This window comes from Pongo pygmaeus, chromosome 1 (assembly GCF_028885625.2).
Source record: "Pongo pygmaeus isolate AG05252 chromosome 1, NHGRI_mPonPyg2-v2.0_pri, whole genome shotgun sequence".
NCBI classification, from domain to species: Eukaryota; Metazoa; Chordata; class Mammalia; order Primates; family Hominidae; genus Pongo; species Pongo pygmaeus.
This window is the reverse complement of record NC_072373.2, coordinates 164706367-164721380: the sequence shown is the minus strand read 5'-3', so window position 1 is coordinate 164721380 and position 15014 is coordinate 164706367. Positions and strand designations below refer to the sequence as shown.

General features: G+C 37.3%; 1 protein-coding gene and 2 pseudogenes across 5 annotated transcripts in view; 1 reads left to right on the top strand and 2 right to left on the bottom strand.

The window, feature by feature from the left end:
- The window catches only part of LEPR (leptin receptor), a 119813-nt gene that overhangs the window by 50554 nt on the left and 54245 nt on the right, over positions 1 to 15014 (top strand). The window lies entirely within an intron of this gene.
- On the bottom strand, positions 1957 to 3085 carry LOC129035310 (polypeptide N-acetylgalactosaminyltransferase 11-like; annotated as a pseudogene).
- On the bottom strand, positions 3119 to 4213 carry LOC129035319 (polypeptide N-acetylgalactosaminyltransferase 11-like; annotated as a pseudogene).

Sequence of the window (15014 nt, the reverse complement as noted above, 5' to 3'; positions counted from 1 at the left end):
GAGATAGCTGAGTTGAGTCATTAGAGATGAATAAGAGCTAATGAGAAAATATGTGGGCAGTGTAGTATTGGGAAGGAGATCAGTATCACCTGGAACCTTGTTAGAAATTTAAATTTGCATGCTAAATGACAAGTTAATGGGTGCAGCACACCAACATGGCACATGTATACATATGTAACAAACCTGCACATTGTGCACATGTACCTTAAAACTTAAAGTATAATAATAATAAAAAAAAATTTAAATTTGCTAGCTCACCCCTGTGAATAAAAAATTAGGGGGGTGGGGCTCATTAATCTATGTTTTACCAAGTCCTTTAGGTGATTCTGATGGAACTCAAGTTTGAAAATTCCTGCTGTAGAGGTTAATATGACAGATTTTAGAGTCAGACTACCTGGCTGTACCACTTACTAAATGCACACACAAAGCACTTACTGTGTTTAACAGTTGTTCTACCTCTAGAAATTAACACAATGGAAATATTTACACAATGCTTAAAAATTATTTATTGAATGAATACATATTGCCAAAATGCTTTCTAAAATATTTTCCAATTTACCCTCCAGAAATGTCTTAATGAGGCAAAAAATTATTAATAAAGAATATTGTCTGAAGGTGGGAGAAGTGAGTGGTCAATGGTCAGATATAGCAGGAAGATATAATAAGGTCTGAATAATATGTATGGATTTGGCAGTGTGAAAGTAATGGGTCTTTAGGCAGAGCTCATTCAGGGGAGTGGAAGGAGAGGTTGTCAGAACAAAGGGAAACTTGGAGAAAGGACCCTGAAGAGCTGATCTTTATGCTAGTTCCTCAGTCAGTTGTTGGGGGGATGCTGCAGAGCTGGAATTCATACATCCAAGGCATACTATGGCTGGTGCTGAGAATATGAAAAAAACCTGGTTACTGGGACCAACTGCTGCTGCCCAGGTGAGGAACCTTTGGCTGTAGTGATATTTCAAGAATGGTAGGCAAAACAGGAAGGATCAACTCCCTTGTCACTCCATTATTCTAGTCTCTTTCTAGCTCCCCCACAGGTAGAATTTAACAAGAATTTAGGTAGCAGAGGAGAACTATGGTTTGCAGAGTTCCAGCCCCAGCATGGCGAAACAGAGCATAGGGTGCATTTGAAGATGGCAGACAATAGCTTAACCACCAGCAAAATTCACTTCATTGGCTCACTGGCTACTTAGAACATTCACACACACCTTTCTGCACATACCTACCTTTCCCTACAACTTCCTTATAACTTCATGCTTTCACTTAATTAAGTGCAACTATACTTAAAACAAAAATCAAAAGGATCCTTTATTTCATGTGTATGTAGTATCATAATTCATCAAAATAATTTATAATAGTTAACTGCCCCACAAATATTGTCTTATAAATGATGCCTTCTGAAGTTAAACATAATGTAGATTCATTTTTTAAAAGTTGTCTGTTTAGAACATACTAAACAAATGATAAGTAAAAAAAAAAAAAAAAAAAAAAACTCTCTCCTGTGAAGTCTTCTAAGAAAATCATGACAAGTTCCTGATCAGATAAAAACCACTCCATCATTAAAGGGGATTAAAAAGAGGCATAAATAAATTTGAATAGAAACATCTGTTTGCTGAGTTTTGTCATTGTGTACAAATGAAACTCTAGAGTTAAAATTATATTCTGATTTTCCTCTATAAGCAAGAAATTCCTTAATAGAAGCTCAGAAATGATCTCAGTGTCTTGGTGAAACATACTTCTTCATCTGCAGACACTCAGTGCTCCCATCTCTATCAGATCTGCTGTGTTACCTCTGTTAACATTCGCAGGCATCTCCAGGAGGACAGGAGATGTCATCCTCTCCAAGATGGGTCTACCAAACCAAGGCTTTCCTGGCACCAACAGTGTTCTTTCTAAAGCCCTACACTTCACAGAGGAGGCAAAGCCTGATGAAGCACCATTTCTGCCACGGTGTCCACCTTAACCTTCCAGCTGCCACTGTTGTGAGGAGGAGCCATCACAGATTGCCGTAGCCACAGAGTCTTCCTGACCTTGTGGAGCCATCACTCTCAGGCACTGCCCAGCTGACGTCTGGTGTAGCTAATTATTTTCCCCAAAGGTCCATGTCTGCCTGACCCATGGCACTCCATGAGTCGTGGTGGGTCTGATGAGCTAGTTTCTGTCATACCTAGACAAAGAAGATGATTTAAAACCAATTCATGCTCTTCATTATAAATCCAGATCTGATTTGGGTCCCCATGCTCACAGGTCTTAAGCACTAGTAGGCCTCCTTTCCAACTTGGGCAGCCCTGAGCCACCAGACATTTGTTGGTCTGGAGGTGATAGAGCCTTCCAAGTTGAAGGACTTTGGGGCATTTTTGGCCCTCTACTGATAAAAGTGGGTTGCTGGGATTTGGCATGGGTCCCAGATAGCTGCATCTCTGGGTAAATATTATCCAAATACCATTTAAATGATTTCATCCTAACTTCTTTCTCAATTCAGCATGCTCACTGATAGTTCCAAAGCTTTTCCTCTCCAGATTAAGTCTTAAGGAAGAATACTGCCCCTTTATTCATCCAGCCAGACGTGTGCCAGCTGCAAAGAATTGTGTTCGTGGCGTCCTGGCCTTCAGGAGATCCATATGGTCCCCTTTTTTTTGGAAAATGTGTCCTATTGTAGAGCAAGGCATGATGAAGAACTTACCTCCACACACCCAGATCTGAAATGATATTTCCAAATTTTCTCCTCTCCAGATATCCATGCCAGTATCATACTGTCCAAGTTCATGGAAATACTGTCTGTTCCTGGCAAACAGTCCTCCAGTCATTATCGGTGACTTTGTTGGTGCTGTGGCTTTTTCTGCTCATCCTAGCTCAGAAAGGGGAACAAGCTCCTATTTGAAGTGCAGCCCTCAGTTGAATCCTCTACGGACAACAGAGGATGAGCCATAGGCTAGCGTGTTGGCACTAATTATGTCAATCACTGAGAACATCATGGTTTCCCAGTCCACACAGATGACAGCCAGCAAGGGCTGCAGTCACATCACATTCACTTCAGCTGGCTGTCTAGGAACACAAGGACTTCTGTTGTGTGGACTGCTACACTCATTCTTTTGAATCAATCCCTCACACTTTATATTTCTTATACCTTAATTTTTCCAAGGAGATATTTTTGGACATATTCATCTCGTTCTCCTTTCAAATCATCAAGGTCACTAACAACATCCCTGAAGATGATTTCATGAAGCAGGTTTGCTGGCATGCAATTTATGACAATGTGCAGCGTCTGGAGACAGGCAGAAAAAGCTTCATTGTGGAAACAGATAACAATTATGTAAGCAACTGGCAGGTCAGGCGGTAGGACTTTACATGCTGTATTCTTTGTCCCTGGCACATCTCTTTGGTAGCCTGCAGTTACTGATAAGCATATTAAAAGCATGTTTCTGATAGCCCAAGTCTCTCAACTCCTGAGCACATTCATTAAAAATCATGCCTAGTTCAGAAGACAATTTCAAGTGGCCTTTTTCTGGATCTTCAATATGACTATCACATCATCGATTTTGTTTGCTTCGAACTGTGGCTCTAGTAATAGACTTGGACCTGGAGTGAATCAGGAATAGAATTGTTTTGGAAATGGTCCATGGGGTCCAGACCCCTTGAGCACATTCTTTTTTTTTTATATAGTTTAAGTTCTGGGATACATGTGCAGAAAGTGCAGGTTTGTTACATAGGTATACATGTGCCATGGTGGTTTGCTGCACCCATCAACCCGTCATCTACATTAGGTATTTCTCCTAATGCTCTCCCTCCTCTGACCTCCCATCCCCCGACAGGCCCCAGTGTGTGATGTTCCCCTCCCTGTGTCCATGTGTTCACATTGTTCAACTCCCACTTATGACTGAGAACATGTGGTGTTTTTTTTTTGGTTCCTGTGTTAGTCTGCTGAGAATGATGGTTTTCATCTTTATCCATGTCCCTGCAAAGGGCATGAACTCATCCTTTTTTATGGCTGCATAGTATTCCATGGTGTATTTGTGACACATTTTCCTTATCCAGTCTATCACTGAGGGGTATTTGGGTTGGTTCCAAGTCTTTGCTATTGTGAATAGTGAATGAGCACATTCTTAAGTGGCTGAGTCACTTCACTGAAGTTGAAATGAACAAAAACCAAAACTGCACAGGTCACAGATGTAAAAATGCACCCATAACAGAAATATTGAACAGTGACACTTCCCATAATAGATTTAGCATAACTAATGGGCCATTTTCAATTTCTGCAACACTGGCAATGGCCTTCCAGGACTCAGGCTATGGCATCTTTCCTCCTGCCACAGCCCCTGTCTGAGCCACAGGAGCTGCCCAGCAGGTGGGGAGTGGTGGGCTACACTTTGAACAAAAGGAGACAGTCTTATTCTCTCTCCCAAATGGGATGATGCTATGTCGCAATTGTCGTTATGTTTTCTGTGCAACATGTACAGTATTGCTCTCTGGGCAGTATTAATTGCTCCTCACATTCAATCACTGTTCCACCTGAATGAATATTGTGGAAGCTAAATATAAAATTGTAAATTTAATAATTGCAGGAATCCTTATATAAAATAATAGGGGGAGGGAAAAGATTGAGAAGAAATTAGTTAATATATAGAAATACACACACACACACACACACACACACACAAGCATACTGTAAGGGAGGAAATATGCACAAGCTGCCACTGCTCTCCTTTCTGTATTGATTACCAGGCTGTAGTTAATATTTATTACTAGTGTTAGACCACTGGACTAATTCTTTAAGTCACCCAGAGGAGGAACCCAGATATAGTGCCACTGCCATCATATCTGGACATTGAATGTCCCTGTGGTCATCATTTCCACATGCAGGTCACCTGATGCCACGACTCTGAGGAACCTACAAGCCCCTGCATCTTTGTGCAATCATCATGAGGGCCAGTGTCTCATATGTGGGTATCTAGTTGGTGAGAAGGTACTCTAGCTGCCAGTGTTTCCGCCTTGTATGATGGTAGATTCTTCAGTCAGATGTTGGGCAACCAGAAAGCAGACAAATGTCCTTAACAAAAGTGACTGAGTTATAAATCTCTAGAGGCCTGAGAAGCCTGGCTGGGATTGGAAAGTGGAGCTGGAAGACTAATGGATAATGAATGTCCCAGGGTGGATAATTAAAGGATGGGAAATCATGAGTTTGTTTCTAGTCTATAGAAAGTGACCCAGCAGAGAGAGAAAAGTTGATATTAGAAGGGGAGCCATTGAAGATATTTTATAGAGAGTGAATAATGGAATAGGGCAATTCCATGAAAAGAGCACAGGGTTGGTCTTAAAGAAATGTCCAACAATGATAGACTGGATTAAGAAAATGTGACACATATACACCATGGAATACTATGCAGCCATAAAAAATGATGAGTTCATGTCCTTTGTAGGGACATGGATGAAATTGGAAATCATCATTCTCAGTAAACTATCGCAAGAACAAAAAACCAAACACCGCATATTCTCACTCATAGGTGGGAATTGAACAATGAGAACACGTGGACACAGGAAGGGGAACATCACACTTCGGGGACTGTTGTGGGGTGGGGGGAGGGGAGAGGGATAGCATTGGGAGATATACCTAATGCTAGATGACGAGTTGGTGGGTGCAGCGCACCAGCATGGCACATGTATACATGTGTAACTTACCTGCACGTTGAGCACATGTACCATAGAGCCTAAAGTATAATAATAATAATAATAATAATAATAATAATAATAATAATAAAAAGAAAAAAAAAGAAAAAAAAAAGATCACAAAAGAGATACTGTAAGGCCTGCCTGACATCATCAATGGGAAATGAGAATAAGATGAGGGCTGAGGGATGAGTGTATCTTTCATTGAAAGGAGAGAACACAGATGAGCTCATCTGACATTTTCACAGGAAGGGAGAGACAGAAAATATTTCTCCTTTCCTAGCATGTTTTTTAGCTCTTTATGAGTTGAATAGCTGATACACGTTGTGTCCAATAAAGAGATCACAGAAACCTCACTGGGAAAATAAAAAAAGAAAAAAAAAAAAAAAAGAAGAAGATTTACCTCAACTTCTGAGTATTGAGAGAAGAAAGGAAGCCCTATGGTGGATGAAGATATCTTTGTAGTTCAGGGCAGTTTCCTGCTTTATTGAGCAAAATAGATTTTAGCTCAGAGAAAAGTATTCTTTTGCATAGTAGTACCTTCTTGCGATGACCTAAATGCTTTGGATGTGATTAAAAATTCTCACTTGGGTGCCTATTCTAGACAATTTCTGATCTTATCAGCAGGTTAGGGCAAAGTGCTCAGTTTTAAAGCCCTGTGAATATGTGTAAGGGCTTAAATTCTATTATGTATATATTATAATTATGATGAGGTATTTTTCTGAAAAAGATAACTATATATGTAATATGTAGATATATATAATTTCAGAGCATTATAAATTTGAATAGTTACTTAGCTATGGCTGAGAATTTTAGCTTCAGTTTAGTCAGATGAACAGTCATTGGTCTATTCCTCTAAACAATAGGACCCAGAAGAATGAGAAAATTAGGTAAATTAGGTAGATTTTCAGACTTCCTTACAAGATGATTTTTAATTTTGTCTTCTTTTACTTGGAACCTAGGTTTCTAAAATATTAGCACAGTAAAACCTGTCATAATTCCAAGGAATTTGAGAAACAGTCTCCCATTTTTTTCCTGCCACATTATACCTCTATGATTTGGTTAATATGTTCGTTATACCAACTATCACATGCTGTTTCTGCCTTTAATTCTATTTTTGTTTGGCTCTTAAGGCAACGTGTCTCCAAATAATTAAATAGAACTCTAATTCAATAGGAAGAGCTGGCCAATATAACCAGTGAGAACTCCATGGAAGAGAAAATCCATAATGGTGATTACTATAGATAAGCTTTGAATCAGACTCACCTATTTTGGACATCGGAGAATTCACAAGAGAAATTTTCAAATGCTTCCATGTGTAAAAAAGTATATTTTAAAAGGGATAAAATCTAATGTTTGTAAGGGATTTAAAACCATATAAATATGTCCCTTAAGGGAAAGCTTTGTTTGGGCTCTGATATTAATGTTTGTCGGAGAGTCTGAAGGACAGATACTCTAGAAATGTAATATTTTGAAACTGCTCTAGAGATTTCCTCTTAGATCTAGGAAGGAAATTCTCTTTCTTTATTAGGTGCCTACTGTGTGTTCCAGGCACTGAGCTGAGCACGGGGAACATGGTTCCACAACACAGACTCAGCCCTTGCCCTTCTGGAGCTAACATTCTATGGTAAAAACAGAAGACATAACAGCAAAGTTTGAAAAGGCTGTGATGTAATCAATACAGTGCCTTGTGGAAACAAGTCCTAGGGATATCCAGCCCAAGTGAAGAGAGGGCAGAGGAGAATGAGCCAGAGACTGAAGAACATTTGCAAAGGCCCAGAGGTACAGAAGGGGAGGACTTGAAAAGTTGAGTGTGGTGGGGCTGGGAAGCTGGGGATGAAGAGAAATCAGGATGGAGGGATATACAAGGGTCAGATTATGAAGGGCCCTCCAGGTCATGCTTGGAGTTTGGGCTTCTATAACTACTAACACCTACTTTACTTTGTCATCACCAATAAGCATGCTTTTTCTATAATCTCCATGTCAAGAATCCTGCTCTTTGACCATCTCCCCTTGCACCCTTCATGTTCGTTTGTTCCCTCTACTACCCGACTTCAGGAATAATTCTCTATGGTTCTTGGCTCCCCTTTCTGGGTACCAGGTTCTGGCCTGAGTAACCCTCTCTTCTTCATGAAAAGCAGCCCATATGTGCATCTAAGTTGTTTTCACAGCCTGCTTTCCTATCAGCACAATGTTTAATGGTCCAAAGGCTTTTTTTGTTCATTTTGTTCTGTCTCTGTCTCTTTCTATCTCTTTATTAAAAGTATTTCTGCTAATACACTTCTCTCACAAAACTACCTGGACCTCCAGTGGATCTCTCTGGTGTTGACACCATTAGATATGATAAAAGCCTGCAAATCTCCTAGAGATCTTTTCTCTGTCTTCTCTTTGATCTTTGCTCAGAAGGCATTTCTTAATTTTAACAGTATTTTCTATCTGGAGAGGCTGGACACTTCAATATGAAGTCCTCTTTTCTTTTGTGTAATGACCCTTTCTTCAATGTATATCTCTCCTCTTATAGCAAGAAGAAACCAAGAGACATCCTCAACACTTGCTGGAAATCTCCTTAAATATATCATTCAGTTCAATAGGCACATTCTATACTTCCCACATAACTACAAATGGTAATGTTAATGAGCTCTCTGCTACTGCATAAGAAAGACCACTTTTCTCCAGTTTCCAATAAATTATCTCTCACTTCGTTTTGTGCCCTCACCGGCAGAGTCTTTGAAGTCCACCAGATTTCTACCAGCAGTCTGTTCGAGGCAATTTAGGTTTTCTTCACCATGCTTCCCCAAATCCTTCTAGACTTTATCTGTTCCCTGGTTCCACAGCCACTCACACATTTTTAGGTTTTCATTATGGCAGCACCCCACTTTGAAGTTCCAATATCTGCATTAGTGATCTAATGTCATATAATAAATTAACCCAAAACTTAGTGGCTTAAAACAATAATCATTTATTATCTCACAGTTTCTGTTTTTAAGGAATTCTGCTGCAGCTTAGTGTGGGGTGGAACAGGAAGGGAGTATCTCCTTCAGGGTCTCTTACAAATACTGCACTGAAGGTGTCAGCCACCAGGACTGCAGTCATTTCAAGGTTCAACTTCAGGAGGAGCTAATTTTGAGATCAATTCTTGGAGTTCCAAGTTCTTCATGGGATGTTGGACTGAGGGCCTCAGTTCCTCCCTGGCTGTCAGCTGGAGACCTCCTTCAGTTCCTTGTTATGTGGATCTCCCCACAGGACAGCCTGTACCATTCCAGCTGGCTTTCCTGAGAGTGAGCCAGAGAGACTCACTGATGATCTTGCTTTTTGTTTTCACTGAAGCAACAGAAGCAGGTGGGGTTTCTCTAATGATTGCTTTTCTCACCCAAATCTACCAGGCTGCCTATATCAGTGCCCATGCACTTTTCCTCTCTTCTTTTATTGTGAATAAATTCTTTGAATTCTGATCTAAGGTGAACCCTTTGTTACGTGTTCTGAGTCCCATCTCTTATTGTCAACTCAAGGACTTTCTTGCCATTATCCTCTATTTTCTGCACCATCATGTTTCTCTCTCAGCTAATAGACACGATATAATAACTCCCCTTTAAAAATAAATTTTCTCTATTACACATTTCTGTCAAGTAACCACCCCATTTCACTACTTCTTTTAAAGAAAACAAAGTTTTGAACTGTATGAATACATTATGTCTTCAAAAGTTAATAAAAAAGTCAACAAGTGACTCTGGCCATGAGGGAATAAGAGGGTCTGGGATTACTCTCCTGTCATAAACAACTAGAAAACTGGAAACAAATGTAGGAAATAATTATTTTCAGACATTGGACAAAGACAGACAGAACTGTGATTCCTTAGAGAAGGAAACAAAATGAGTCCTACTAGTACTTAGGCTTTCTGAACTGTAGAAAATTCCCAGAACATGGCACAGGGCTGAGGAACTCGAGCTGAGCCCAACAATCTTGCAGAGATAAGAGTTCAGAGAGTGTAAGGGCTCAAGTTCATGGGGCAGAGTACTTTGAAAGCAGGGGCATACACAAAAACTTACAGTGGGGCCACTTTAACTCTTTGGCTGAATATCAAACTGGCCATAATGTTGGGTAAGAAAAACTTCGAGTAAGAGAACAGTTATCAGGGAGCTATAAGCTCAACAATTCACAGAATTCGTAGAGGTCTGGGAATTGTTCAAGTTCCCACAAACGAGATTGGAGAGACCTTGATGAGTATCAGTGACATTTCGTAGGAACCCCACAAGAGCTATATTTTAAAGGTGGGGCCAAATTAGCCTTAGAGTCAAGGCTACTATTCCCCAAAATGCTTAAAGGATGCCCTAAAAGATTCAAATTAGTGCTCAAATAACTTAACTGACTTTCAAAATAAAATCCAACACTCTTCAAGGCAAAACAAAACAATATTAAAAAATGAAATAATCACAGTGTCTGGCAGCCAGTAAACAAATGCTAGATATATGAAAAGATAGGAAAATGTGACCCATAACCAAGAGAAAAAGAAAAAATAGTCAATAGAAACAGACCCAGAAATGACAGAGATGATGGAATTGGTAGACAAAGACAGCTATCATTAATATGCTCTACATGCTCAAGAATGTAAAGGAAAATATGAATATAATGAGAAAAGAAAGTGAAGATGTAAAAAAGAACCCAGTGACATTTTTAAAGACGCAAAATGAATTTTTTGTAAACAAAAATGCTAAATATTAATTTGGGCATTTAGAATAATGTTATTCAATAAAATAGTATTTAGTGTGTGCAGCCCATTGTGCTAGGCTCTGTAAGGGATGCACTTTTCATTCTCCTTCCTTTCTTTCCTTTCTATCAGGATGGACTCATGGATTCTTATTTTAGTTTGTGGGCTATAAATGTTACATCATTTATTTTATTACTGAAATCATCCCATATTTGGACAGTGAGAGCCCATTCAAGCTGGTTCCTGTGCACTTTTGATATATCCCCCATCATTTTTGTTTTTTGAGGACTTTCTTTTTAGTAGTGTAAGATGTACCAGGTTGATCTTGTACTTTTCCTGATATAACACTGGAATCAGCCATTTCTCCAAGGAGCCATGGTTCCTTTTGTTGAAGAATGTTATTTACAAACCAGTGTCTGGAGGATAGTTGTTCATTGTTATTGTTTCTAGCCCTCTCTGTGTGCAGAGCTAGTTAATGCACACAGTATATACACAGTGTGTGTACATAATATACACAAATCTATATATCTATATCTCTCTGTATGTACATATATTAAAGGGTGTGTATTCATACTAATATGTCCCATTCTAGGCCAAAACTGCAGGGTCCATTCTAAACTTCTTTTCTTTCTTTCTGTTTTGTAACTTTCTTCTCCAGCAGTGAGAAACCTGGCTTCCCTTTCCCACAAAATATTACTTATTTGCTCAGTGCTAGAATACACACAAAGCAGTTTTAGCATTGCTAACCCATACTGCTGTGAAAAATGAAAACAAGCGTACTGACTGAAGTACAATATTGTTTACACTCATTTTGCCTTTACTAAGGCTAATGGGTACATGGTCAAATATTATGTTCCAAAGTTAAATAGGATAGGTCTTCCCTCTCCCTTCAGGTGGTTATATTATTAACTTGATAGACATTAAGTTCTGTTTGTTTCAGTTTGCATTCTTTTTTTCCTACTTTCTCTTCTCTTTGTTGATTTTCCATTTATTTGGTAACATCTTACATCTGAAGAGTACTTTGCATTTTACAAAATGCTTCTTAAACTTTCCTCCTTGATAAGATTTATCTAGGTCATCACTTCTTACTTGGCATTCAATAGGTCCGGGTGGAACTAGATTGCTTGCATTTATTCAGAACATAGATTGCTTAGCTCTGGACCTTCTGAATTCCTCATGGGGTCTAGGAATCTATTTTTTCACAAGTTCTCCAGGTGATTTTTATGATGAGTCTAGTCTGGGACAATAACTCAGTCTCAAATTATTTCGGATTGGCAAGGGAAAATTTTGAGGTAATGTTTTTATAGATTACCAATCTGAAATTTAAAATAAGTGACTTGATTAAATGATTTACAAAACTAATACTAAATTTTCTAATTCCACTTCATTGGTTTGTTCACTATTTTGCTGTCAGTTTACATTACAATCAGGAAATTAGGTGGCACCAATTTGGTGTTATTACTGTAATAATTTAGCATAGAATTTGCTTGGAGAAGCTTTAATATATTCACATTTTCTGGGAAGAAAAATTGGACCAAAAGTCAGAGGACAGAATGTGCTTTCTTTCTAAACCATGTATGGCTACCAAAAATGAAATTTCAATACTAAAGAATTATATCTCTACCTTTTGAGTAAAAATATTACCAAAAAGGCAAAAATGGTAAAGAGACAAAATTTTAAGTTCATTTGACAACTGTTTTCATACTATTTTCACTTTCAAGTAAAGTTTATTTACATGTAGAGGTGTTAAATAAATAGTGGCACTGAGTTTGTATGTGCGTATGTATGCTGGTAAGGCATAAAATATTTTGTTGCATATAAAATTTTCAAGAATTCCAGAAATTCTTAATGTTTGCTTGTTTTAAGCCAAGTATATCTCCTGTTACTTTTAAAATTTGATGATCCTTTTATCCTCATACTTTAAAATTATCAAATTTGTTAGAGTATCTTTTGATAGTAGTAAAAACAGAGTTCTTAAATTCTTATACTGACTTTGGCATGTAACAAGGTTGGTGGGTTCCAGGTTTCACACAAACTTGGGAAACTCCTCTCACAAATACAGGAAATAGCTAATGTTTTTCCTTAAAGAAAAGAATCATTTGAAGTAATTATGTAATTCTCTAATATTTCCATTTATAAAAATATTGACATGATTCAGGTTATAATTATTTTTTAGTCATGGTTACTATGGTCTTTATTAATCTCTAAATAAAGTGGTGATGATAACAGCGAAATTTATCTTGTGACAATAAGGCATGTTGGGTGTAATGAAGTGAACATTGAACATGATGCACAAGACTTCAGTTGAGTTCCAGGTCTACATTCTCTCCAAATCTCAGTTTTCTTACCTGTGAAGTAGATGATGTTAGTTCCCTCAAAGGGTGCTTTGAAAAACTGGATCAGATAATATTACTAAAGGTGTTTCATGTAAATTGTAATAATGAAATTTGATGATATATTTAATGTGCTTTCTCTATTTTTGTGTCCTTTGCCCATCAAATACCTACCAGTAGGGAGTACAAAATACTTTTGGCTTATACCTGGGGAGGCAAAATTTTCTTTTTTCTTAAAGGGCCAAATAGTAAACATTTTGGGGTTTGTGGACCATCCTGTCTCGGTCACAGCTATTCAACTCTGTGCTTGTAGAAAAACAATTATAGTTAGTATGTAAATTGAATTAATGTTACTACATTTATGGGCACTGAAATTTGAATTTCATGTAATTTTCATGTATCATGAAACAGTCTTTTTTTTTTTTTTTAATTGAAAATGTAAGTAACCATTCTTAGCTCACAGGCTGTACAAAAACAGGCAGATGGCTGGATTTGGCCTGTGGGCCAGAGTTTGCTGATCCCAAGCTTAGAACATTTTGAAATTAGTTTTAGATTGATGCTGTTATCGTCATGATGGGGTTAGCTGTTGGCATGGTTACGGAAAGCTTTTTTAAAAACCAACAAACAATGAATTACTATAATGCATATTTTATAATGTAGATACTATATAGTCATTATTAAGGATATATACTCTATGATGTTTAGCATGTATATTACAATTATTAACAAAATGAAAAAGAGATTGAATAAATAGAAAATACATCAGTGAAGGGATAAGGAAACCATAGAGTTAATCTGATTTTAAATTCGCCCTTTTTTACAAATATTCAGTGTGTTTAGAAAAGGATGGCATTGGCAAGACCATCTAAAGTAAGATGATGTGATTCTAACTTTTCTTTTTGTCTTAAAATATGACTAAAACTTTCTATCATTTAAAACATTAGCGGATAATATATGTGTTGTTTTGTGCTCAACTTAGGCAAATATTCTTGCTTTAAAATTCTGAAGTTTTTCAGCCAAAGCATAATACCTTGCAAGAATGTTTCTGATATAAAACACCACAGTTTATTCAATTTGTTCACAGCCTTTTTGTAAAAGCTTTTATTTTAATATTTGAAAAACACATAAAAGGTCTGGCTTGATATTTTTAAAAATTACATTTTGTTTGCTTTGCTTAAAGATTTAGATAAAATCGAAAGTGCTAAATCAGGCTATCTCTAATTCAAAACAATATTTTATGGGTGGATAGCATTTTACAGTTTTCAAAAATACTTTTATGTAATTATTGCCTTTGATATTCACACCCTTGCAAACATAGATGGTTCAGGGATTATCTTGGTTTTATTGATTAAGGAAACAGGCTCACAAATATAAACTTACTTGTCCATGATCTTATGGCTAATAAGCAAACAGAAGTACTTGATTTTAGATCTCAATGTTAATTTAGTGTGCTTTTGACACTAATATCCCCTATACAGTTCCCAGTAGATTCCTTGGCACATTAAAGCCCTGCAAATGTTGTTTCAGGGTTGATTTTTTTTAGTAGTAAAGTAATAATAAATTCTATTACTTGAAAACATATCATAATTCAAAACATTTAGTATTAGTGGGGTATGCATAGAAAGATTAGGGTCTATTTTTCATGTTTTTTATATCTGGATGCTCATGTATATGCTAGCTTATTATAGATTCTAAAGCAATACTTTTCCATACTGATTTTTAAAGTATGATATTTGTTAATTACAGTGTTTTCCCTCTACAAGGACTGCGAGATTTCTGAAGGCAGTGATCATGCACTGTCTCCCTATCCCCAGGTTCTTTGAAAAACAGTGTGGTTTCGATATGAGGTAGCAGATATTAATGGATAGAATGGGGCAGCACAGGTGAGATGGGTAGTCAGAGGCACTGTTACTCCTCACTCTTCTCCCCACTGCTCTTATTCTATAGTCACTTCATTTACACCAAGACTTAGACTCCCTAAAGGATGAGGCAGATTTATAAAAAATCTAATAAGTAAGAAATAACAACTGTCTGTTCTTGGTTGCATGCTATTAGTTTTTATGCCCTATATTTGGTAACCCTACCCAGCTAATTATAATTTTTTTTTTTAAGATTAACCTACTTATTTGAAGGTTTAAAATGATAGGCAGAGTATTGCTTACAAAAATTTTCCTAGATTTTCTTTCTTTTTGTAAATAGTTTTATTGAGGTATAGTTGATATATAATAAGCTGTACATATTTAAATTATAAATTTGACAAATATTGATGTGAGAAATCACTCATAAAACCATCAGTATAATAAAGAAAATGAATA